We start from the raw sequence: 27,445 nt of genomic DNA, 5'->3' as shown, positions 1-27,445 counted from the left end.
GAAATTTTGAGGGTTAATGGGGGTCTCACAGAGAAAGAAGCCTATTTATGGTTGGCGTACATCCCACTTTTTCATTTCTTATTTGAGTTGTACAGACGATACACTTAAATGCGTTTCAACAAAATTGACCTGTATTAATTAATACATTCAGAGCAAAGACGCTAAACTATCCCAATTTTAATATTTTGAATTTTACGAGTGAAAAGCTTATGCACAGGGGTAGTGGTGTAGGGTATCACATAGTCGGCCCGGCCCGACTATAGCCTTGGCACACTTGTTTTTTTTTTGCGTTGTCATACTGTTGGCCCAAAAGCTCTTCAACCTCTGCCCACAAAAAATAAAGTTATTCTTGAGGACGATAACTTATGAATTGGGTATCCGATTTGGACGAAAGTTTGCACATAGTAAAATTGTCTCAAAGCGTATATCATGTTACATAATATGTTAGATGTTACATAATATCCCTTACCACAGTAAAGTGTAGGATATTTTTTTTTGTAGACTGTGTTGATTGGGACTGCCTGTAGAATAGTTAGGCACTGATCATACCTACCCCACAAAAATGCCAGTCACTGGTAAAATTTGCGATCTGTTCACAGTATATTTAGGCGAAAACGAACAGGAATTTGGCCTTGCTGCCTTTAGCAATATTGTGGCCCTAAACTAGTAGAACTTATCTTTTGAAGAAACCACATAAGAAAAACTCCATCTAGGGCATCAAAATCTATAATTATAGAAAATTTTACATATATGCTGAAATTCTGGTCACTATCGGCTAAACTATTGGAAGTTGCACCATACGGTATGTATGGTACTAAATGTATAAAAATTGTGGAATTTTTGCATATATTTTGACATTTGAGGCAATAAATGTAGTTTTTCGAGTTCATTATTTCTCCAAATATTTTATTCTTGTCCTTATCTACAAATTTGCTTCAGAGGTCAGAAGAAGATTCGCATTGTTTTCGGAGATATAGCCCCGAATTTCTTTAAAAACTCAATATTTAACCATGTTTATTCAAGCTGGATCTGACACAACAAAACCCAACTAGGATTTCTTGTCGTTTGGGTCTGTACTTTCAATCTTGAAATACTGCAAGAGTTTGTATTTTAGTCTTTTGATTTTTTTGGAGATACGACTTCGGGCATTTATGGTGACGATACATTCTTAATCAGGATAACATTTGCACCCCAATACATTTTTGCATAGGCTGGTCACGTTCACGTTATACTACGGTATAACTCCCTTAGAACACACAGTAGAAAAAACTGCAGATCTAGCGTGCAGAAAATAAAAGTCGATGTTTTACTGTATTAAGATTTACAATTTTACTTCATTTATTGATATATTTGGTCGATTTGTATTTTTATATATTTTCTGGTATAACTCCCAAAGGGCGGCACCTCCTGATTCATGTAATTTTGATGATTTTAGCCGCATCATCCAACTGAAATGACTGAATTTGGCATTTAGTCTTCGTTGCTGGTATAAAATATTCCGACAGAGTTTTGTCGGTACAGGTCCACTTTTTGATATAGCCCCAATAGGAAGGTACCGTCCGATTTTGGTAATTTTAAAGGTTTTAGCCGCATTATGCAACTAAAATTGCTGAAATTTGCCATTTAGTCTTCATTGGGGGTATGAAATATTTCAACAGAGAATTGTCGGTACAGGCCAACTTTTTTATATAGCGCCCATTGAAAGGTACTGCCCGATTTTCGGTATTTTTAAAATTTCACCGACATCATCTAACCGAAATCTGATCTAAATGTACATAATTTATGGGGGAGGGTATAACAACAGTTCAAAATCACCCTATTCTGCACTTTTTAACACTTGTATTTAACAGTTTTTTGGAGACGCATCATTGCATTAATTTTCCTACTTCCGCCCATATAGTGGGAACCGTAGCACTTTTTCATTTTGTAATTTCTTATCTTCTACCATTCCAAGTGATATCTGATCTTATTTATCAAAATGTTTCCCATAATCGTAGTTTTGTTTGAACCAAACTTAAAAAGCTTCCTTCCCAAATTGGCATATTTTCTAAAAATGGATATAAAACCAAAAGTCGCAGGAAGTCGCAGGTAAAAATTTAAGACATTATTCTAGACAAGATACTTAAAAAATTTAATAAATATATATAAACTCGACTAATTTCAATTTTACAGTTAAAAAGGTCATCGTTAACATCGTAAAAAATATCAATTTTAAAAGTAAACTTATTTTGTTCTAATTAACTATTTATAATTATTACATATGGCGTTGAGTACAGTCAACAACAGTCCTTCAAGTGATTTTATTGATTTTCTGGACGCTAGGTCGGTCTTTTTCCCACTGTGCAACGGTACCTCCCTATTTTCGATATTTTTGGGTGTATAGCTTCGATTTAGGCCGAAGTTCATTTGAAGTTCTTAGTGAACAACACAACACTTCTCCACCAAAAAGTGTCAACATATGTCCATGTTTAGGTGTAGCCCCCATATAACGGTACCTCCCGATTTTCGGTATTTTGGGGGTTTTGCCTACATTTTTTGACTGAAGTACTCGAATCTTGACATTCCCTGCAGTCGCGGCACTTCTTCACCAAAAATTTTCGACAGAGGTCAATGTTTTGGAATACCCCCCATTCCCGATTTGAGGTATTTATATTTATATGTAGGTTCATGTTTAGGTGTAGCTCCCATATAACCGTATCCTATTTTCGGTATTTTCAGGGTTTTAGCTACATTTTCTGATTGAATTTGGCATTTAAGGTTCACTGCTGTTACAAAACTTCTTCACCAAAAATTTCCGACGTAGGTACATGCTTTGGCTCATACATATAACGGTACATTCCGATATTAAGCGATTTCAGCATTTTAGGCAAATTTGTTGACCGAATTACATGTAATTTGTCATTTGATTTTCCAGCTGTCGCAAAATTTTTCCAACAAAAATTTTTAACATAAGTAATCGTTTTGGTATGGCCCTCTAAAACGGTAAAACCGACTCACGTTTTTTAGTGTTCATCTAGATTTTTAAGTAAGATTGGATTTACATAAGTGCGCAGTTTGGCGTTCCCCATGCTCAAAAAATTGTGAAAATTATTCCAAACATGTTCTGAATATTTCATGGCGGTATACCCTCCACCATCTCCACCTCGACCCGGCCCGGCCGAATTTAGTGCTTTTTTACTTGTTTATTGATATTTTTCACTTGTCTTACCCTTTCGAAGTAATGGTTTTTGGCCATTTGAGAAAATTTGTAGTCCGCCCGGCTGTTGCTCACGATAACTCTCGAACGGATCAACCAAACTGTCAACCTGGTAATATTTTGTCCACACTTATATCAAATTCGAAGAAGGACCATATCGATCGAATTTTTTCATAAAAAAACAGTGACTGACACTTGAGATAAATGTCTGAATTCTTAGTTACCGTTTGTCCCAACCACTCAAAAATACGCTATTTAGAAATTCTATATATTTTTCACTAGTAGCATGATACCTTGAGACTAGTGTTAGAGAATTCGGTGAATTTCAGAAATTTCTTCTATTTTCCCTCACAGTAATAAAATGAGACAACAACAAACGAATCTTACAAGAATAATTATTTTCCGTATCATACCTAAAAGAAACAAACATTTATCCATTCGGTTCAACCTAATAAACACCCTGTTCCAGATCACTGCTTTCAAACTGAACACAATCAAAATGTGTTAATTTTCCATGGGATTTCTCATACACCGGACAAATAGAACTATAAACTGTAAACAAAACACGGGAATTGACAACAAACTAAAAAGTAGCTGCACACTGCAGTTAGCGGCGCTAAGGTTCACCACGGCAACAGGCATAAGCGCCGCTATTAAATAAAGATAGCCATTGTGCTACGGGTGCCATTCTATATGGTGTTCATGGAGAAGACTTTGGCTGACTCTGTGACCAAAGCAATACATACATACATACTTCCTTTCTTGAGTGAAATTCAATTAAAAGAGCTTTGAGAGTATTTTCAAAAAAATTCCAAAAGTCTCTGAGCACAGCGAACGAAAATCAAAAGAAAAACTGTGAGAGTATTGAATATGTGGCGGTAGTATGTATCTGATTAGACATGCATTGTTTTATTCAATTAAAAATTTTTTTCGGGCGGCTAGTGGCTCTGTGGTCATACGGTCTGGCTCTACTACTGACTCTGACTGTTGTGAGATTGTTCAAAGTCTCAAAAGAGTGTGGTGCGCGGAGGTATGGTGTGCGGTTCTGCTGCTGGCAGAAAGTGTATGCATGATTTTTGTCTGATTTTCAGACATACCGACAACAGACTTTTCTTGCCTTGCCTTGTCTTCAAATGAAATAACGAACGAATAAAACAAAAACAAGGCACTACTGCATGTGTATGCGGGCGCATAACAACATCAAATAGGTGAGATTCTCTGATACAACTAAGCATGTTGAATAATGTTTTGTGTGGGGTAATTCAGCAATCGCTCGATCCATCGAATCGATCGCTCGGTGGATTGCACGATTAAATTGTAAACGTTTTTGTTGTTTGTAGATATGGTTGGCAGTAGTAGCTGTGTGAGTGGTGTGTATAAATTTTTGCTGGATTTATTTCACTTTGTCTTTGGTATGAGTGTGTGCGGCTTTTCGTTTCAGGTAGACAGAAAGGCGTTTAGTTTAGTCGTTCTACGACAATGAACGAGTTTAAAACTATAAGTTTTTGTTTTCTTTATTACAATAACAACAACACTATAACTTTGGCGTAGAGGAGCATAATGTTTGTTACTGTTCTGTTATTTCGGAGAGTAAAAATAATTTTATAATGCTAAAAATAAAACTTAAAGACAATAATGAATAAATAAATTACAAAAAGTTTGTAAATATAGCGTCGGTGTCGCGTCGCCGTTGTCGTCGTCGTCGCTCGAAGGGTGCTGTTGATGAACTCCAGAAAACAAATTAAAAAATTAAAAGTATATTATAGCTTTTTAAATATGTATGTGTGAAATATGTTTCAAGTTAAACTCTTTTTGAAATACAAAATAATGCAAAGGAATAATAAAACATATTTTCATAGAAAATTTAAGGATATATTTTGTGAAATGAACAAATTAAAATTAAGAAAAATAATAGAATGATTGAAAAACATAGAAATAAAAAATAATTATTTTTTTAGAATTAACAAGTTAAAACGATTATGTTAAATGCCTATGCCTCCGCGTATGACAGAACGAAACACCAATAACAGGAGTGGTGGAACCAAATATACATACCTACTATGAACAGATCACTAATTTAATATATTTATGAATTTAAAAAATAAATAAAATTCATTTTCGTAGGTGACAAAAGATGTTTTGGAAGTTTCCAGAATAAATTTGTAAGCTTTTCATGGTTAGGCATTATAAACAGCTGGCCTAATTATTCCATTGGCAGACCCTATCAACGCAGCCTGCACCGAAAGACAAACGATATACTTATATTTTTTTCATATTGAAAGAAAACCAATTGCACGATGTTTTGGAATATTTGGGCCAATATAGAGAAATATGGAGAGTAAAATTAGTTTTGTAACAAACACCACAAGGATTAATAAAAACTTTAGTGCGATTATCAATTTTTCCGTATTCGGAACGAAACTTTGCAGAGTTTTCCAATTCTGATACCGAATTCGTTTCGAAATCGGAAAAAAATTTTGTAAAGGTGCCCACGAATTCGGAAAATTTTTGTCGGAAAAAATACATTGGAAGGAAGGTTCGAGGTTCTTTCCGAATTTTAAACGAGTACGTAAAAACTCGTATGAAAATAAGGGACATTTTAAGGGAATTTGCGTTTTTCTGAACAATTTTGGGAAAAATTCTAAAGGAAAATTCGAAAATCGGCAGTAAATATGATGACTTTCGGATACTTTTTTCAAAATATCGAACTTTGGAAAATTATCGGATGTTTGATGAGAAACTTAGAAAAAATCGGACGTTTGACGTCCGAAACTCGGAAAAATCTGAATATTTTCGAAAGTTATATCCGAAATCGGACCAAATTCTGTTGATTTATACGGAATTCGAAAAACTTTCGAATGTATGAAATAATTGACGTTTTTTCACAAATATTGAAAAAAAAAATTAAATGAATAATAAATTTTGGTTTTTAAATAACTGTTTTCAATTTCAATAAAAAATAAAACAAAGGCATTTATTTCATATTATTATTTATACCCTATACCACAATGTGGAAAAGGGTATTATAAGTTTGTTTTGGTAAAAATTCATGTAACACCGCGAAATATTCGTCGGAGACCCCCAATGTGGTATACCAATCTTCATATCTCGACGAGATAAAGCGATTTTGAGATGTGTGTCTGTCCGTCCGTCCGTCCGTCCGTCTGTCCATTATAAATTGTAAACACGCTCCAGGCCGCAATTATGGACCGATCGTCACGAAATTTTGTATGGAGGTCGGGTTCAGATCAGAATAGATCCCTATTCTTATTGGTGATGATCGAGAAATATTTAGCGGGTGAAATGGACCAAAAACACAATTTTTATCCGATTTTGTAGAGGCTCTGTATGTCGCAATTATAGTCCGATCGCCTCGAAATTTTAAATAATGTAAGATTATATGACAAAGAAGAAGCTTGCAATTTGAGATGGGGGAGGGTATAACAACAGTTCAAAATCACCCTATTCTGCACTTTTTAACACTTGTATTTAACAGTTTTTTTGGAGACGCATCATTGCATTAATTTTCCTACTTCCGCCCATATAGTGGGAACCGTAGCACTTTTTCATTTTGTAATTTCTTATCTTCTACCATTCCAAGTGATATCTGATCTTATTTATCAAAATGTTTCCCATAATCGTAGTTTTGTTTGAACCAAACTTAAAAAGCTTCCTTCCCAAATTGGCATATTTTCTAAAAATGGATATAAAACCAAAAGTCGCAGGAAGTCGCAGGTAAAAATTTAAGACATTATTCTAGACAAGATACTTAAAAAATTTAATAAATATATATAAACTCGACTAATTTCAATTTTACAGTTAAAAAGGTCATCGTTAACATCGTAAAAAATATCAATTTTAAAAGTAAACTTATTTTGTTCTAATTAACTATTTATAATTATTACATATGGCGTTGAGTACAGTCAACAACAGTCCTTCAAGTGATTTTATTGATTTTCTGGACGCTAGGTCGGTCTTTTTCCCACTGTGCAACGGTACCTCCCTATTTTCGATATTTTTGGGTGTATAGCTTCGATTTAGGCCGAAGTTCATTTGAAGTTCTTAGTGAACAACACAACACTTCTCCACCAAAAAGTGTCAACATATGTCCATGTTTAGGTGTAGCCCCCATATAACGGTACCTCCCGATTTTCGGTATTTTGGGGGTTTTGCCTACATTTTTTGACTGAAGTACTCGAATCTTGACATTCCCTGCAGTCGCGGCACTTCTTCACCAAAAATTTTCGACAGAGGTCAATGTTTTGGAATACCCCCCATTCCCGATTTGAGGTATTTATATTTATATGTAGGTTCATGTTTAGGTGTAGCTCCCATATAACCGTATCCTATTTTCGGTATTTTCAGGGTTTTAGCTACATTTTCTGATTGAATTTGGCATTTAAGGTTCACTGCTGTTACAAAACTTCTTCACCAAAAATTTCCGACGTAGGTACATGCTTTGGCTCATACATATAACGGTACATTCCGATATTAAGCGATTTCAGCATTTTAGGCAAATTTGTTGACCGAATTACATGTAATTTGTCATTTGATTTTCCAGCTGTCGCAAAATTTTTCCAACAAAAATTTTTAACATAAGTAATCGTTTTGGTATGGCCCTCTAAAACGGTAAAACCGACTCACGTTTTTTAGTGTTCATCTAGATTTTTAAGTAAGATTGGATTTACATAAGTGCGCAGTTTGGCGTTCCCCATGCTCAAAAAATTGTGAAAATTATTCCAAACATGTTCTGAATATTTCATGGCGGTATACCCTCCACCATCTCCACCTCGACCCGGCCCGGCCGAATTTAGTGCTTTTTTACTTGTTTATTGATATTTTTCACTTGTCTTACCCTTTCGAAGTAATGGTTTTTGGCCATTTGAGAAAATTTGTAGTCCGCCCGGCTGTTGCTCACGATAACTCTCGAACGGATCAACCAAACTGTCAACCTGGTAATATTTTGTCCACACTTATATCAAATTCGAAGAAGGACCATATCGATCGAATTTTTTCATAAAAAAACAGTGACTGACACTTGAGATAAATGTCTGAATTCTTAGTTACCGTTTGTCCCAACCACTCAAAAATACGCTATTTAGAAATTCTATATATTTTTCACTAGTAGCATGATACCTTGAGACTAGTGTTAGAGAATTCGGTGAATTTCAGAAATTTCTTCTATTTTCCCTCACAGTAATAAAATGAGACAACAACAAACGAATCTTACAAGAATAATTATTTTCCGTATCATACCTAAAAGAAACAAACATTTATCCATTCGGTTCAACCTAATAAACACCCTGTTCCAGATCACTGCTTTCAAACTGAACACAATCAAAATGTGTTAATTTTCCATGGGATTTCTCATACACCGGACAAATAGAACTATAAACTGTAAACAAAACACGGGAATTGACAACAAACTAAAAAGTAGCTGCACACTGCAGTTAGCGGCGCTAAGGTTCACCACGGCAACAGGCATAAGCGCCGCTATTAAATAAAGATAGCCATTGTGCTACGGGTGCCATTCTATATGGTGTTCATGGAGAAGACTTTGGCTGACTCTGTGACCAAAGCAATACATACATACATACTTCCTTTCTTGAGTGAAATTCAATTAAAAGAGCTTTGAGAGTATTTTCAAAAAAATTCCAAAAGTCTCTGAGCACAGCGAACGAAAATCAAAAGAAAAACTGTGAGAGTATTGAATATGTGGCGGTAGTATGTATCTGATTAGACATGCATTGTTTTATTCAATTAAAAATTTTTTTCGGGCGGCTAGTGGCTCTGTGGTCATACGGTCTGGCTCTACTACTGACTCTGACTGTTGTGAGATTGTTCAAAGTCTCAAAAGAGTGTGGTGCGCGGAGGTATGGTGTGCGGTTCTGCTGCTGGCAGAAAGTGTATGCATGATTTTTGTCTGATTTTCAGACATACCGACAACAGACTTTTCTTGCCTTGCCTTGTCTTCAAATGAAATAACGAACGAATAAAACAAAAACAAGGCACTACTGCATGTGTATGCGGGCGCATAACAACATCAAATAGGTGAGATTCTCTGATACAACTAAGCATGTTGAATAATGTTTTGTGTGGGGTAATTCAGCAATCGCTCGATCCATCGAATCGATCGCTCGGTGGATTGCACGATTAAATTGTAAACGTTTTTGTTGTTTGTAGATATGGTTGGCAGTAGTAGCTGTGTGAGTGGTGTGTATAAATTTTTGCTGGATTTATTTCACTTTGTCTTTGGTATGAGTGTGTGCGGCTTTTCGTTTCAGGTAGACAGAAAGGCGTTTAGTTTAGTCGTTCTACGACAATGAACGAGTTTAAAACTATAAGTTTTTGTTTTCTTTATTACAATAACAACAACACTATAACTTTGGCGTAGAGGAGCATAATGTTTGTTACTGTTCTGTTATTTCGGAGAGTAAAAATAATTTTATAATGCTAAAAATAAAACTTAAAGACAATAATGAATAAATAAATTACAAAAAGTTTGTAAATATAGCGTCGGTGTCGCGTCGCCGTTGTCGTCGTCGTCGCTCGAAGGGTGCTGTTGATGAACTCCAGAAAACAAATTAAAAAATTAAAAGTATATTATAGCTTTTTAAATATGTATGTGTGAAATATGTTTCAAGTTAAACTCTTTTTGAAATACAAAATAATGCAAAGGAATAATAAAACATATTTTCATAGAAAATTTAAGGATATATTTTGTGAAATGAACAAATTAAAATTAAGAAAAATAATAGAATGATTGAAAAACATAGAAATAAAAAATAATTATTTTTTTAGAATTAACAAGTTAAAACGATTATGTTAAATGCCTATGCCTCCGCGTATGACAGAACGAAACACCAATAACAGGAGTGGTGGAACCAAATATACATACCTACTATGAACAGATCACTAATTTAATATATTTATGAATTTAAAAAATAAATAAAATTCATTTTCGTAGGTGACAAAAGATGTTTTGGAAGTTTCCAGAATAAATTTGTAAGCTTTTCATGGTTAGGCATTATAAACAGCTGGCCTAATTATTCCATTGGCAGACCCTATCAACGCAGCCTGCACCGAAAGACAAACGATATACTTATATTTTTTTCATATTGAAAGAAAACCAATTGCACGATGTTTTGGAATATTTGGGCCAATATAGAGAAATATGGAGAGTAAAATTAGTTTTGTAACAAACACCACAAGGATTAATAAAAACTTTAGTGCGATTATCAATTTTTCCGTATTCGGAACGAAACTTTGCAGAGTTTTCCAATTCTGATACCGAATTCGTTTCGAAATCGGAAAAAAATTTTGTAAAGGTGCCCACGAATTCGGAAAATTTTTGTCGGAAAAAATACATTGGAAGGAAGGTTCGAGGTTCTTTCCGAATTTTAAACGAGTACGTAAAAACTCGTATGAAAATAAGGGACATTTTAAGGGAATTTGCGTTTTTCTGAACAATTTTGGGAAAAATTCTAAAGGAAAATTCGAAAATCGGCAGTAAATATGATGACTTTCGGATACTTTTTTCAAAATATCGAACTTTGGAAAATTATCGGATGTTTGATGAGAAACTTAGAAAAAATCGGACGTTTGACGTCCGAAACTCGGAAAAATCTGAATATTTTCGAAAGTTATATCCGAAATCGGACCAAATTCTGTTGATTTATACGGAATTCGAAAAACTTTCGAATGTATGAAATAATTGACGTTTTTTCACAAATATTGAAAAAAAAAATTAAATGAATAATAAATTTTGGTTTTTAAATAACTGTTTTCAATTTCAATAAAAAATAAAACAAAGGCATTTATTTCATATTATTATTTATACCCTATACCACAATGTGGAAAAGGGTATTATAAGTTTGTTTTGGTAAAAATTCATGTAACACCGCGAAATATTCGTCGGAGACCCCCAATGTGGTATACCAATCTTCATATCTCGACGAGATAAAGCGATTTTGAGATGTGTGTCTGTCCGTCCGTCCGTCCGTCCGTCTGTCCATTATAAATTGTAAACACGCTCCAGGCCGCAATTATGGACCGATCGTCACGAAATTTTGTATGGAGGTCGGGTTCAGATCAGAATAGATCCCTATTCTTATTGGTGATGATCGAGAAATATTTAGCGGGTGAAATGGACCAAAAACACAATTTTTATCCGATTTTGTAGAGGCTCTGTATGTCGCAATTATAGTCCGATCGCCTCGAAATTTTAAATAATGTAAGATTATATGACAAAGAAGAAGCTTGCAATTTGAGATGGTGATCGGATGATGTTTAGAGGGTTAAATGGACCACAACTTTTGTGTGAAAATTGTGAAAATTTTTGATATACCGGTAATATCTTTATTCCTGGACCACGCATTCCGCCCACATAAATAATATTTGGAAGGACAACACTTGCCCTTTCAATTAATGCCAATTATGTTGATTTATGTGGTCAGATAACAGAGTTACAGCCTAATATATCGAGTGTTTTGCTTGTAATGTAATCAAACGCATACTAGAGGTCGCAATTAAAGATCAATAGTCACGAAGTTTTGCACGAGGTAGGGGTTTAGGTCGAAGAAGATGCCTAAAATTTTTGATGATGGTCTGATATTATTTAGCGGGTGCAATGGACCATTACTTTTGTATGCTAAATAAAAACATTTTATTTTTGGTCCATATTTGAATCCCTGGAGGCCATATACCGACAAAGTCGCCTATATATGAAAAATTAACTACCGATCTTTCCTCTGATGAAAATTGCAATAATATGTGTGCTTGGTAACAGACCTACTACCTAAGTTATAATGAGTTTTGTGAAGAGAACCACATCTTCCTCCCATGCTACAAATTTTCTCCATCATGACATACAAATTCCCAGTTCTTACAAATTGCATGGAACCCATCATATTACCTGTCCAATTGTTCAAAATTTATAGATGTAGCAGAAATTGCTAAACAACGCCAATGTTCAAATTTAAGAATATTTCTTAAAATGTACAGTATATAGTTGTTCCACAAACATCGCAGTAGGGACAAGGGAGCCTTCTCTCATATCAATGAGAGCACTCCGATTAATATCAGCTCAATGATATGTAGACAGCGGAATTTTATGCAACACCTATTTTTGTAAAATTTGCATATTTTTGGCTTTTAATTAAATTTCAATCGAAATATAGAACATATGCAAAAATATGCGAAATGTATAAATTATGCATATGTAAATATTATTTTTGCATATGGAAAATTTCTGTATTTCACATATTTTCGTATGATACATATATTTCAATAATATCTTCTAAAATGTTTATGTGTACATTTTTCTGTTTGAAATTCACTTCAGACAAGTCAATAAAATAGAGAAATCTGTAACCAGAGCCACAATCTTCAAAATGTCGAAAATGGGGAGCTTTCGTTGTATGGGAGCTATATGAACGTCTAGACCTATACCGACAAATTTCATATGGAAAGTTTAATACCCCCAATGAAGACTTAATACCAAATTTTAGACAATTCGGAGGGATATTAAGACCATAACCTTCAAAGTACAGAAAATCGGTAGGTTCTGGTTATGGGAGCTTTATGAAGACGTGGACATATAACGACAAATTTCAGGTGGAAAGTTTTTTTACCTCCAACGAAGACTGAATACAAAATGTCAGCCACTTCAGTTTGATATTGAGGCCACAACCTTCAAAATACCGGGTATCGGGAGGTACGGTTTTATGGGAGCTATATGAAGACCTGGACGTATACCGATAAATTTCAGGTCGAAAATTGTGATGAACGAATACCTAATACAAACTTTCAGCCAATTCGATGGGATATTTAGGGCACAAAGTCTTGCATATGGTTTAGCAAATATGTCAAAATATGCAAAAAATTAGGTCCAGACTAAATGTCCGTTCTAAAATTACTTATTGGTGCCACCATAGTACAATTGTTTGCACACCCACCTTGCACGCTGAAGGTCGGGCGTTCGATTCCCGGCCAGCAAACATCAAATTTCCAACGTTGGCAAAATACCCCACAGTAAAGTTGGCGACATTTTCTGAGTATTTCAACCATGTACAACTTCTCTACAGGTGGTGTTTTAAGACAAGCTTTTCGGACTCGGCGATAAACAGTAGGCCCCATACTATTGCTGTAATATGAATCGTGGTGCACGCCCTGTCCCTTCTGTGATGTTTGTGGAACAATTATTACATTGTTATTTAAACTTAATGTAATAAGGTTGCAGACTCCAAAAATGTATTTCTTACAATAAGCTTATTTGTCCAAAAGAGACTTTGATTTGCTGAAAGCTAACTCGCAGGGTAGTGGTATAGGGTATCCCATGGTCGGCTCCGTCCGACTATAGACTTTTCTTACTTGTTTTATATTTGAATCTATATATATAAAATTGAAATTTGTTTGTACGTTTGTTTGTTTGTTTGTGCCTTATAGACTCGAAAACCGCTGAACAGATCTTACTGAAATGTTAAGGGTACATTGCTACATGGCCTGGAATGAAAATAGGCTATATCATTTTTTGAAATTTCGCGTTGATCTGGAGATATAGCATCAAAACCGGAGGTACCTCCAAAAAATTTAGATTTTGTATGCAAATATCTTTAGAACTATTACAGATACAATCTCAAAATTTTGTATGTGTGACGGAATTTGGTGTAGAAATAAATTTACTAAATTTTATTCAAATCGGTTCAGATTTGGATATAGCTCCCACATACATATGTTTTCGGCCGATTTCCTTATTTTATGTACCAAACATGCTATTTATGTCCAATTTCAATGAAATTTGGAATGTGTGGCGGAATTTGTTTTAGAAATAAATGTGCCAAATTATATCGAGTTTGGTTCAGATTTAGATATAGCTCCATCTACATATATTTTCGGCCGATTTCCTAATTTTATGCACCAATCACGATATATATGTCCAATTTCGCTGAAATTTAGAATGTGTGATGGATATTGGCCTAGAAATATATGTGCAAATTTATTTTGAAATCGGTTCAGTTTTGGATTTCAGTTTTGGATTTCATGTATTTGATGCACCAAACACGCTATATATGTCCAATTTCGCTGAAATTTGGAATGTGTAACGGAATTTGGTCTAGACATAAACGTGCCGAATTACATCGAAATCGGTTCAGATTTGGATATAGCTCCAATATATATTTTCGGGCGATTTTCCACATTTGATGCACCAAACATGATATATATGTCCAATTTCGCTGAAATTTGGAGGGTCTGACGAAATTTGTTCTAGAAATAAATGTGCTAATTTATATATAGATCGGTTCAGGTTTGAATATAGCTCCTATATATATTTTCGGCCGATTTCCTGTATTTTATGCACCAAGCACGCTATATATATCCAATTGCGCTGAAATTTTAAATGTGTGATGGATATTGTCCTAGAAATATATGTGCCAATTTATATCGAAATCGGTTCAGATTTGGATATAGCTCCTATATATATTTTCTGCCGATTTCATGTATTTTAGGCACCAAACACGGTATTTATATCCAATTTCAATAAAATTTGGATCGTGTGACTGAACTTGGTCTAGAAATACATGTGCCAAATTATATCGAAATCGGTTCAGATTTGGATATTGCTCCTATATATATTTTCGGCCGATATCCTTATTTTATGTACCAAACATGCTATTTATGTCCAATTTCAATGAAATTTGGAATATGTGTCGGAATTTGTTTTAGATATATATGTGCCAAATTATATCGAGTTTGGTTCAGATTTGGATATAGCTCCCATATACCTACATTTTCGGCCGATTTCTTTATTTTATGCACCAAACACGCTATATATGTCTAAAATTTCGTTGAAATTTGGAATATGTGACGGATATAGCGCTCATATATATTTTCGTCCGATTTGATGAACTTAATGCACCAAAAACGCTGTATATGTACGATTTCAATGACATTTGGAATTTATGACGAATATTGGCCTGGAAATTGATGTTCTAAATTATATCGAAATCGGTTCAGATTTGGATATAGCGCCCATATATATTTTGGGCCGATTTCATTTATTTGATGCACCAATCACGCTTTATATGTCCGATTTCAATGACATTCGTAATGTGCGACTGAATTTGGCCTAGAAATAATTGTGCCAAAATATTTCGAAATCGGTTCAGATTTAGATATAGCTCCCATGTATATTTTCGGCCGATTTCAAGTATTTGATTTGATATGTACGTCCCATTTCAATGAAATTTGTATCATTATTGACATATCTATATCAATATTGGAGTAAAAATTATCAATAACAGAAGCAGTTATCCTAAGAGTAATTTAAGATGTCCCAATAGGCTGAATAAATTACAAGTATCCTCAAACTTAAGGTACTCAATTTTAGTGTTGTTCCTAATTTAATTATCTTCTATAAAGGAGAGAGTGGACTCAGGAGTGTTAGAGTATATAAAATTTGTAAATGTGACCTACGTAGGACTCATTCCTTTATTTTTCACTTAGTCGGGGTAGCGAAGCGCACCGGGTTAAGCTAGTTAATATATATGTATATATGTATGTACATTTTTAAATAAATACATTACATTGTTTAAATAACACTGTGCAACACTGGAAATGCAAACAACTACTAATGGGCATTTTCTGAAAGTACATATTGAGACTACAAAAACCTTAATTGGGTTTTGTGTTCTTAGATCGGGTTTAGATTTTATGGCCTCATCTAAACCGACCTAAAATGAGCCTTTTTTCCAGTGATCGGACCTTTTTCTCCGAAGCTAATAAGAATTTTGCTTTGCAGTCTTCAGCAATATTGTAGCCCTAAAGTAGTAGAACTTATGTGTCATACAGATGAACTGGGAAAAGCTGCATCTAACTCATCAAACTCGTTAAAATATAGAAAAGTTTACATAATTTTTGAAATTCTGGTAAGTAACAACTAAACTGTTGGAATTTGAAACCAGTAGCCTTTGTAAAAATGTTGCAAATAATGTGACCATCAATTCTTCAGAACATTCCAAAACTCTAAAATTGTTATTTCACGTTGTTTAAGGTGTATTTTATAACATACCTTTTACAAAACTTATTTAAAACAATGTTCATACAGGCTGTTTACTCTCATGTTGGGGATTTCAATTAATTGTTGAAATATTTACCAAATTGTTGTTGAAAAGATTGCTATAAACAAGGCGATAGAGGCATTTTACAACAATATAATGTTCTAAAGAGTTGTGTATTACATTCCAGAGAATGTTTTCCCAAAGGGTAACATTAAGAAGAATTTAACATTTTGGGAGATACGCTGCGAAATATACACAAATTATAGAATTTTTAGATATATTATAAAATTTGAGGCAATAAATGCAGTTTTTCGAGTTCACTATTCCTCCAAATATTGTCTTCTTGCTCTTATCTACAAGTTTGCTGCATATGTCAAAACAAGATTCGTATTGGTTTCAGAGATACATCCCCGATTTGTTTTAAAAATTCGATATTTAGCCATGTTTAGATGAGGCCATAAAAACCGAACACGATCTAAGAAAACAAAGCCCAAATATGGTTTTTGCCTATTGGTCCTCTACTTTCATAAAATTCTGGACAGAAGTTGTTTGCACGCGATTGGCTCAAAAATGTTGCACAGTGTAATTGTATCGAAATAGAAATACACAAAATAAAGAATTATAGAATCTGATATCAGAGTCATCGGCAAAAATTGTTGGCTGGGTAAAGTCGGACGAGGTCGACCCTGTGATACACAACACCACTACCTCTGGGAATTAAAATAGAAGAACTAAATATATTATAAGAAATAATATTGTGGATTCCGCCGCCTAATCACATCAAGCTTAATTAATGGTATTATAGTCTCATGAAAAATGCATATATTTATAGTTCGAAACTCAAAAGCTTAATATTAGAAATACCAAACATCGGGAGGTACTGTTATAAGGGGGCTATACCTAAACATGGACCTATGTTGACAGTTTTTTATGAAGACGGGCTGTGACCCCTAATAAACTCAAATGTCAACTTACAGCTAGTTCAGTTAATAATTGTAGCTAAAACCCTCAAAATATCGAAAATCGAGATAGGGCCCAAATTTGAACGTAAAAGTTTCGACAATATAGAGATCCAAAGTTTGACCAAAACGGTTGGTACGTCTATGAGAAATCGCTCGTACTATTTTAACGAATATATTCGAACTATTGTGGGGGATGTACCGGAAGGAGTGGACCTATAAGCACCACCTTCGAATTTCATCTAATATTAGAAGAAATATTACAATATCCAAAGTGTGGACGAACGCAGTATTCGGTTGGAGCTTTGCAGGCACTACATTGCCATATGGGGTTTTTTACAACTTTCGGGCTGTTTTCTTAAGTATGGACTTGCCCCTGAAAAAACTAATTGTAATTGAGGCAGCGCACTGTGGTTCCGCCCGTGGACAAAAATCTAAACATTTATGTCGACAAATTTGATTGCGATTGAAATAAATATTCTCCAAACACATTAAATTTTTATTATCCAATATTATTTTTGCCAATTTACAGCGGTAATATGCCAAGTGAATTCGAAGAATTTGAGATTTGTAGGTGGTAGCTTAAAAACGAAAAAAAAAACCTTCAAAGCATTTGTAGCTTATGAGTGAAATTATAAAAAAAAATAAGTGGTAAATGTACAATTTCCAAAATGAAACTTATAGTTGATGGCATTGACAATATTCTTACGAAAAAACAATTCAAAATTCGTTTTTTAAGTTCCTTAAAAATAAATTCTTTGTAAATGACTTTTTGTGGTATTTTTAATATCATTGCTATAAATTGATGTTGAGCTTTACTAATGTTGGACCGTAAGGGCAAGTCCTAATTTTTTTAAAATTCAGGGGTAAGTCTCTAGTTTACGATAAAAAGAAATCTAGCTGCCACCATCTGCCACCCTGTAAGTTATTCCCCTTATACCACGCCTGTAAAATCGCCAAAATTCCGAAAATCGGGAGGTACGTTTATATGGGAGCTATACCGAAACGTGGACCTATATTGAACATTTTTTGCAAGGAGGTATGGTGTTCCCTCAGAACTTAAAATGCAAAATTACAGCCAAATTTCTTGCAAGGTCGTATGTTATTCCCTCAGACCACAAAATGCAAAATTACAGCCAAATCGACTGGAAAATTTGGCTAAAATCGTCAAAATATAAAAAATCGGGGGGTACGTTTATATGGGGGCTACACCCAAATATGGACCTACATCCATTAAATTTGTTTTTATCCCTTTTGGGCTCGTTATAAAACTTTGTTTGAAATTTCGAGGCGTTAACTTGATTGGAACTATTTTTGGCACTCCTTTCCATACAAATGGGACCACTGTGCAGCGAATGCAATTTGCTTCAACAAAAATTAAAGTAATTCGAGAGGGGAGGTACCGGAAGGAGTGGACCGATATAACCCATCTTCGAACTTAAACTAAGTTTAGACAAAATATTGCGAAAGACAAATTTTCGATCAAATCGGTTGATCCGTTCGAGAGTTATCGTGCGCACCAGCCAGACAGACAGGCAGACGGACGGACACACCCACATCGGTATGGACAGTGGCTTATAACGATCTACGTGGTTATTAAGTAGTTGCTTTTCCTCAATATCTTCTTAAAATATTTTCGAAAGCTTCAAATTTGAAATTTCATCAATATTTGAAGCTCTTATCCTAGATCCTGATCCGTATACTGAATCACATCTCCAATTTTTCTTTCTAAAGGCTTTAAAATACCGCTTAATACGGGCTTTTTAAGTTACGCAGATCCGATAAAAAAAACTATTCTGAGTCACTATGTGCCGTTGTCTTTTCGTCACATTTTTTTCTAAGGCCATCTAATTAGCTTTGAATTTGTAAATTTTTAGGCCAATGAGAACTCTCCGCTTGTTATACTTAAAGCGCACATTTTCCAGGTGCAGATCGGGATGCTTTAAACGTTTATGGTGGCTCGTCAACATTAGGGGTTTGTGTTTTTATGTTATAATTGTTTTTCTCACGTTGGCTTGGAAACGTATTGCGCACCACTTCTGAAGTAAATACCAAACTAACGGGTATTAAAAGTTGCAGCTCAAGTGACAGCACTTCGAAATCAGTGGCCGCATGTGATGAAATAAATCATGGCCTTTGCCATGTTGAACCCACATTTTATATTAGTTCTACTTGCCCGCAGAAACCAATTAATGAGGTTGTAATGACCAACTGACTCGGTCACGCATTTATTTCATATGCAAATTACACATGAGTCCCCCCTTCCCCCACAACAAACATACACTATTATATGTACATATATCCACATAACATTGAACACTGATAATTACCCAATTGTTGTTTTATTTTTGTTCTTTCTCTGTGTGTATATTATTAAAACATTGATCTTGATTGTTAATATTTTTGTTCGTTTTAGTTCAATGCCTTTGAAAATTTTCTCAGACACACAGGTGTCTAAAATTCGTGTTCTTTTCTTAGTTCAATTTGAATCTTTTTTTTTATTATGGCAATACGAGTATGTAGTTGCTGCTTGTTCTTTTTTGTTTTTATTGATTTTTCAAATTACAATGAGCACGAAAATAAAAAGAACAAAAACAACAACGAAAGAACATCTACAGCAACATTATCGATCATTACTATGATTTGTAAACGATGGTTTTATTCTTCTACTTTTTGTTTTGGGAAGAGGCAAATATTTTTTTCCCGTTTCTTTAAAACAAATTCTTTTTACGAGCTATAGGTACATAACAAATGTATTTATTATTTCAATTAGTAAATGAATGTGAGTTGAGCTACATTTTATTGATTTTGTCTTTTTTTGTTCAAATTGAAATCGATGGAATCTAATAGATAAATATGTATGAAGATAGGTGGATGGATGAATGACACACTAAGTTTTTTATATAAGTGCAGTTGTGGAAAACAACGAATGAAACGGTCTTAGAAAGTTTTACTTACATATATTGAATATACACATAAAATTCCAATAGGCGATGGGTATAAAACAATAAGGAGTGGTGGACCTAAATTTACTATGAACAGACACAATGAATTTTCCGACACATCAAAAACAACCAATTCGGTCTAGCGGGTGCGGAGAAATTCAAAGTTAAAGTTAAAAATTTGAGTTTTTTCATATTTTGCATCAAATTATAAGTGTTTTTGAGTTTTTCATATGCTCTAGCTCATGAGCGTAGCCAGGATTGAATCTTCTAGAGGGGGGCAAATGCATGTTTCTTCGAAATATTTATATTTTTCCACACAAATGAACATTTTTGAAGGGTCTAGGGAGGGGCAGCTGCCCTCCTCTAGCTACTCCTGGCTGCGCTCATGTTCTAGCTGTTTAAACATGGTCAATCCCCAATAAACAATCCATAAAAATACAAAAAATTAGAAAATTTATTTTTTTTAAATTTTTTTCAAAAATTTTTATTTTTTTCCAAAATTGAAAAAATTCTCTATATGTTTTCATAAAACTCTTATAAAAATTCATACTTTGAAAAAAATTTACAATTGTGTGAAAAAGTTATAATTAATATGGGAAACTGTATGGAAAAACACACATTTTTACCCATGTAAAAACAAAAAATTTAAGAAAGTGTTAAACGGACGGAACGGGACTTGTAGAAAAGTATATTATCGCTGAAAGAGAACATCATTTTGTGAAAACGGAACTTTGTTTCGAGATGTTCCCTAAAAGTTCTAGTCCACTAAATTTGGAATTTCACTAAGAAATTAAATAACTAACTTCGTGTAAATGCCACTGTAATTTATAAAAACGACTCTTAATGGCAACAATACTACCTACCTAACAAATTTTTATCTAACTTTTTTGCTTTCCATAGTTTCAATATGTTTACTATCAAATCCCATATAGAAATTAACAATCTGTGACAACAAAAAATGGGGGTTTTGGCCAGAAAAATTGATTTCTGAACCACTGTGCGGCGTTAAGTTCGACTGGACCGAATCTTTTATACCCTTTCTTTATAGCTTAAGTCTAACTTCTTGTAGGAGAATAATATTTTAATTGATCATAATCACTTTATACTAAAAATTTTCAGTGTGAGGGTTTTCTTCCCACCATCAGTGTGGTCGTATGGGGGCAATATGAAGACCCATATATTTCTGGTAAAAATTGTATACCTCCAACAAAGAATAAAGTCATAATTTTAGCCAATTCGGTGATATATTGGGGCTAAAACCTAAAACCTATACCTAAACTCGGGAGATACAGTTCTATAAAGTCTATATGAAGATCTGAACGTAGACCGGGAAAATTCCAGGATGATAGTTTATACCACTACGATGATTAAATACCAAATTTCAGCCGTTTTGGTGGGCTAATAAGACCACAAAATACAATATACCGAAAATTGGGAACCCTATGAAGATGTGGACATATCCCGACAAATTTCAGGTGGAAAGTTGTATGCCCCCAACGAAGACTAAATATCGAATTTCAGCCATTTTGGTGGGCTATTGAGGACACAACCTGTAAAATTCCCAAAAGTCGGAAGGTTTCGAAACATAAGACGAAGCACAGTGTTGCCGCGTGGACAAAAATCAAAAATTGTGATGTTAACTTTTACATATGTTCATGTTTTTTTCTTACAGTAAACACATCCGATACAAGGAATCTGAAAGAATTTTGTCGATATGTGCATCCATAATAAAATTATAGTTCTATAAATATGAAAAATATTTCCCAGGTGATCTAAGGCGATAATCATATGAAAATTAGACGACATTTAAAATAACATTTTCTGAAAAATTTGTTGATAATACTAAAACTTTTGTATGGGGATTTGATGAGTGGGCTATAAATATAACGTTTTAGTACAAAAAGTTGACATTAACTGCACATGGGCAATGTACCGTTATCAAGAAATCAAAATTTAAATTTGATAACAAAAATCCAAAATTCTTAATATTTAGTAGAGCAGATCTTTTGATTGCCACCTATTGCCACCTCGGCTACTATTTTCCATTAATTGGACATCTCTTCCAAATTAAAATGTGTAAAAACATTCTGCCCATCCCTGCAACCTTCTGAGATATATCGGTTCAGATTTGGATATAGCCCCTATATATATCTTTTCCCGATTTTGCTACAATTCGCTCAATTTTTGATGAATAACCTTCAAATTTAACATGGGTTTCCTCAGGCCCCTGTTCAGTTTTACCGTTGACCTGGGTTGACGAATGTTTGGACAAGTACTTATGAGGGCACAGGCCTAAGAAAACATTCCATGTTAATTTGAAGCAGAGTACGTAAAAATACTTTAAATAAAATTTCCAATCGTTTCGTTTCGTATTTTCCATAGGAACAATACAAAACGAAACATAACCCTCGTTGGCCGAGATCGCTGTTTAGTTTCGTTTTGTTTACATTCGTGAGTACGAACAAAACGAAAAGCGAAAAGTACTCAACTCCACAACAACAGATAGAAAACTAAATAGTACTTAACACATGTGAATAAATCAAAAACGTTTGGTGGTTGATACAATTCACTGTGGTATGCTGATGCTAACATATAGGGTTGTTAAGCAATCACATGTGTGTGTGTGTGTGTCTGAGTGTGTCATTGACCATAACGCACGGCAAACGTTTCCCAAAAATACTTGTCGTTTCGGTGGTGAATGAAACTACTTGGCAAAGCATAGCTGAAGTTACATTTCACCAATCGTACGGTTTCCATCTTTTTACGTTGAAAAGTTTGTGTTCTTGTTTTGGTTGTGAGAATGAAACGATTCAGAGAAGCTGAAAAGTTTGTGGCGTTGTGTGATTGGTACGGGAATCGTTTTGTTTCTTTCCGTTCATTGATTTGAAGGTTATATTTCAAAAATTGGCCGATTTATAGCAAAATCGGTGAAAGATATATATGGACGCTATATCCAAATCTGTACCGATTTTTGCGAAATCAAATCAAAATCGGTAGAACTGAACAGGGGCCTGGGGAAACGTCCCATGCTAAATTTGAAAACTATTCATCAAAAATTGAACGATTTATAGCAAAATCGGGGACAGATATATATCCAAACCTGAACCGATTTTTACGAAAATTGGTGAAACTACTCAGGAGCCTAAGAAAATATCACATATTAAATTTGAAGGCTATTCGATTAAAATTGACCGAGTTATAGCAAAATCGGAAAAAGATATATATGGGGGCTATATCCAAATGTGAACCGATATGGACCAAAGTAGATATTTTTCATTCCTGTGCCCTCATAAGTACTTGTGCAAAAATTCATCAACCTAGGTCAACGCCTTCTATTTTTGTCCACATTTGTATGGAAGCGGCAACACTGTGCGACGTGGACTTTTACCGACAAATTACAGGTGGTAAGTTTTATGCCCCAATGAAGACTAAATACCACATTTCAGCCATTGTGGTGGGCTACTGAGGACACAACCTTCAAAATACCGGAAATTGGGAGGGGTCGTTCTATGGCGGCTATATAAAGACGTGGGCTTATACCGACCAATTTCAGGTGGAAAGGTTCATAACCCCAACGAAGACTAAATACCCATTTTCAGCCATTTCAGTGGGATATTGGGACTAAAACCTTGAAAATTATGAAAATCAGGAGGTACCGTTATATAGGCCTAAGAGGAAAATCAGGAGATACTGTACTATGGGGCCTATATAAATGCATGGACCTATACTGACAAATTTCAGGTGGCAAGGTATATTACCCCAACGAAGACTAAATACCGAATGTCAGCCATTTTGGTGGGATATTGGGACTAAAACCTTAAAAATACCGAAAATCGGGAGGTTTCGTTCTATGCGGGCTATATGAAGACGTGAATCTATACCCACAAGTTTCAGGTGGAAAGTTCAATACCCCCAACGAAGACTAAGTACTAAATATCAGCTAGAAAAATTTATTACCCCAACGAAGACCAAATACCAAATTTGAGCCATTTCGGTTGGATATTGGTACTAAAACCTTGAAAATACCGACAATCGGCAGGTACCGTTCTATGGGGCCTATATGAAGACGTAGGCCTATACCGAAAAATTTCATGTAGAAAGTTGTATACCCCCAACGAAGACTAAGTACAACATTTCAGCTATTTCCTTGGGATATTAAGGCCACAACCTTCAAAATACCGAAAATCGGGAGGTACCGTCCTAGGGGGCTATAACAAAACATGGTCCGATATAACCCATTTTCAATACCAGACATCCTAGGAGTAATGAAATTTCTATACCAAATTATATAGCTCTATCTTAAAAATTGCGATCTTTATTTTGATTTCAACAGACAGACGGACGGACAAGGCTTTTTGACTAAGAATTGTATGCTGATCGAGAATATATATGTATGGGGATTTCTGATTGAAATCGGACAAATTTTAAAAAAGTAGTTTTTGATTTCCTTTTTTTTTTGCTGTGGTGATGCTGCTCATCAACAAATTATTTTAATATTTTTTCAGATTTTTGTGACTAACGGTCGCGCCTTGAAAATGTCGAATTTTGTAAAAACTACATGCAATGAAATACTCATACCTTCTTTAATATTTGTGCAATTTGGAAAAAATCTTTTTTTGTATTTTTTTGTTGTTACATGAGATATTTAATAACAATTAGGAAAAAAAATTGCACAGTGGCCTTGGATGCAATTTTCGCGATTTAATATTTAAAATCAATGTTTAACAATAATTGTACTTTTCGATTTTCGATCAATTACAAACATGTTTAGTCCTATTTGATAGTGGGATTCGAATGATTACCATTTTTTATGAATTTTTCATTTTTTATTGGTAAAATAACAAATATTACACCCTGGTATAAAGGAAAATTTTTAAAAAGAATCTCACTATCAAATAGGACTAAACATTTTTGTAATCGATTAAACATCAATTAAACTAAAAATTTTTTCAAGAAAATCGAAAAGTACAATCATTGTTAAAAATTAATTTTAAATATTAACCCACATAGCGCCAAGCATTTTTTTGCGAAAAAAAAAACTTAAAATTGTATTTGAAAATTATATTTTTGAGACTTCTTAAGCATTTTTTAATAAATAGATTTTTTCTCTAAAACGTATAGTTTTCCTGTAATCGGGTGTTCTTTTAAAAATGCCGAAAGCTTGGAAGTGGAATATAGATGAATTCTTACATGACAATTCCTTGATTTTTTGATGTAGAAAATGCTCTTACTATATTCCTAACAAACCCTTTAATTTATTTAAATGTAACATTTTTGATTAAATTTTTATCGCGTATTAAAATTTTTTTTCAAAAGTCGAAAATTACAAAAAAGTTGATTTTTTTAATTGTTTGTGTTTTAGGCCAGTTGCGTGGAAGTGCATAGTCCAAATGAAGCTTTATAAGCATGTAATGACAGATAACAGACAATACTATAACAAAACGCAAAAAAAAAACACGAAAATGTGCGAAATGTTTTACTTCAATTTATGCAACTATATTTGGTGGCGTTTAAACGACTAGTGGCTTTATGTGGGTTAAATCGCGAAAATTGCATCCAAGCCCACTGTGCAAATTTTTTTTCATGTTTTTATCAAATATCTGACGAAAAAAAAAAAAAAAATACCAAAAACTGGACCAATATTAAAGATGTTATGAGTATCTCTTTTCAAATAGTTTTTAGAGAATTTGACTTTTTCAAGGCGCGATATCTCAGGAACCGTTGGTCAAAAAAATCTAAAAATTTACTAAAATGTTTTGCTGATGAGCAGCATTACACAGCAAACAATACCGAAATCTAAATCTTTATAGGGTCTCCGAATAATATTTCGATGTGTTACAAATGGGATGGCAAATTTAATTATATCCTCCTTATTAGGGTGGAGGGCACGACGCGCCTTAACTAACTTTAAATGCATGAACATCTGAACATCTATGAACATTGTAGTTTTAAACAATGTTCATAGATGAGAAAAATCAAAAAATAGCTGGAGGGATTTTTAAATAAATCGCGGTCAAAATTCACATTTTTAGGGTTTTTTAAGGTTTTCACGTTTTTGCTTGGAAACCGCAAGTCCTATCGAAATGAAATTAGAGAAAATATTGTAGCTGTGAAAATTCGCTACAAGATTGACCCTTATGATATTCTCGAAGGTTTTACCATCCTTGAGAATAGAAGTTCAAATTAGGACAATGCGCTGACTGTATCGCCTCCTTATAAAACAATGTCAAGTACAGTGCCCTTAACTAACCTTAAATGAAAACCGCTTACAAATGGAAAGTTTTTTGCGGAATCTGAAACAGTAATGTTCATAAAAAAGAACAATCCAACAAGTAAACAAGTAAGAGAAGTTATAGTCGGATGGAGCCGACCATGGGATACCCTATACCACTATCCCTGGACAATCGCTCTCCACGGAACTTCTTTTCAATGATTGTGAAAATTTAATTATCAAATATCAGAGATGTATGTAAATGTGTAATACTTATGACCAAAACCAAAAAGTTATCTAGCATGACAAAGACATTTTTGTAGCAGGAAAGGAAAATTTAGTTCACACAAACTAAAATGCAATGAAACCCACTTATGTAGTACTACTACTTCCGTTGTTTAACCGCTACGTTATTGAAATTTTTACCAATTTCACACAAAAGTTTCAGTCCATTTAACCCGCTAAGTATTATCTGATCTTCACGTTGGTTTGTACGCTTCTTCTTCATCATAAACTCAAACTTTGTTTAAAATTTTGCGGGTTATTATTTTGACCTTCAGAGCCGCTACAAAATTGGTTAAAATTTTGTTTTTGGTCCATTTCATTCCCTGAACATTTCACGATCATCACCAAAAACTAATCATTTCTATTCTGGCCCGAACCCAACCTCCTTAAAAAATTCGTTACAATCGGTCCATAATTGCGGCCGTAAGCTTGTTTACTATTTTTAATGGACGGCCACACATCGCTAAATCGCTTTATCTTGTCGAGATATGAATGTTGGCATACCAACTAAGGGGTCTATTACGAATATTTCGTGGTGTTACATAAACTTTTGGAGAACAATAAGTAGCATGGGATAAAAATGTGGTTCTCTACACAGAACCCATTATATATTAGGCAGTAGGCCCGTTATCTAGCAAACATTTTATTGCAATTTACATCAGAGGAAAGGTCAGTAGTTTTTTCCCATATGTAGGCTACTTTGTCCTCAAGGAATGAAAATATCGACCAAAACAAAAATTTTTATATTTTTCATACAAAAGTAATGGTCCATTTCACCCGCTAAAGAATAT

The 27,445-nt window shown here is 34.2% G+C and overlaps 1 protein-coding gene across 5 annotated transcripts in view; it reads left to right on the top strand.

Moving 5' to 3' along the window:
* Positions 1-27,445, top strand: part of dpp (decapentaplegic morphogen) — a 490,893-nt gene that overhangs the window by 395,312 nt on the left and 68,136 nt on the right. The window contains exon 1 of one of the 5 annotated variants that reach the window (XM_073970968.1): positions 9,149-9,247. The exons of 2 other annotated variants lie outside the window; for them this stretch is intronic. The gene's annotated coding sequence lies outside the window, so the exon portion shown is untranslated. Of the gene's footprint in view, positions 1-9,148; positions 9,248-9,503; positions 9,818-27,445 lie in introns of those variants that run through there. 2 more of the 5 variants (XM_073970966.1, XM_073970967.1) reach the window with 2 other exon arrangements.

This window comes from Musca autumnalis, unplaced genomic scaffold (genome assembly GCF_047663935.1).
Source record: "Musca autumnalis isolate F117 unplaced genomic scaffold, ASM4766393v1 scaffold_2, whole genome shotgun sequence".
NCBI lineage: Eukaryota > Metazoa > Arthropoda > Insecta > Diptera > Muscidae > Musca > Musca autumnalis.
The sequence above is the reverse complement of the archived record's forward strand: the minus strand, read 5'-3'. Positions and strand labels throughout refer to the sequence as shown.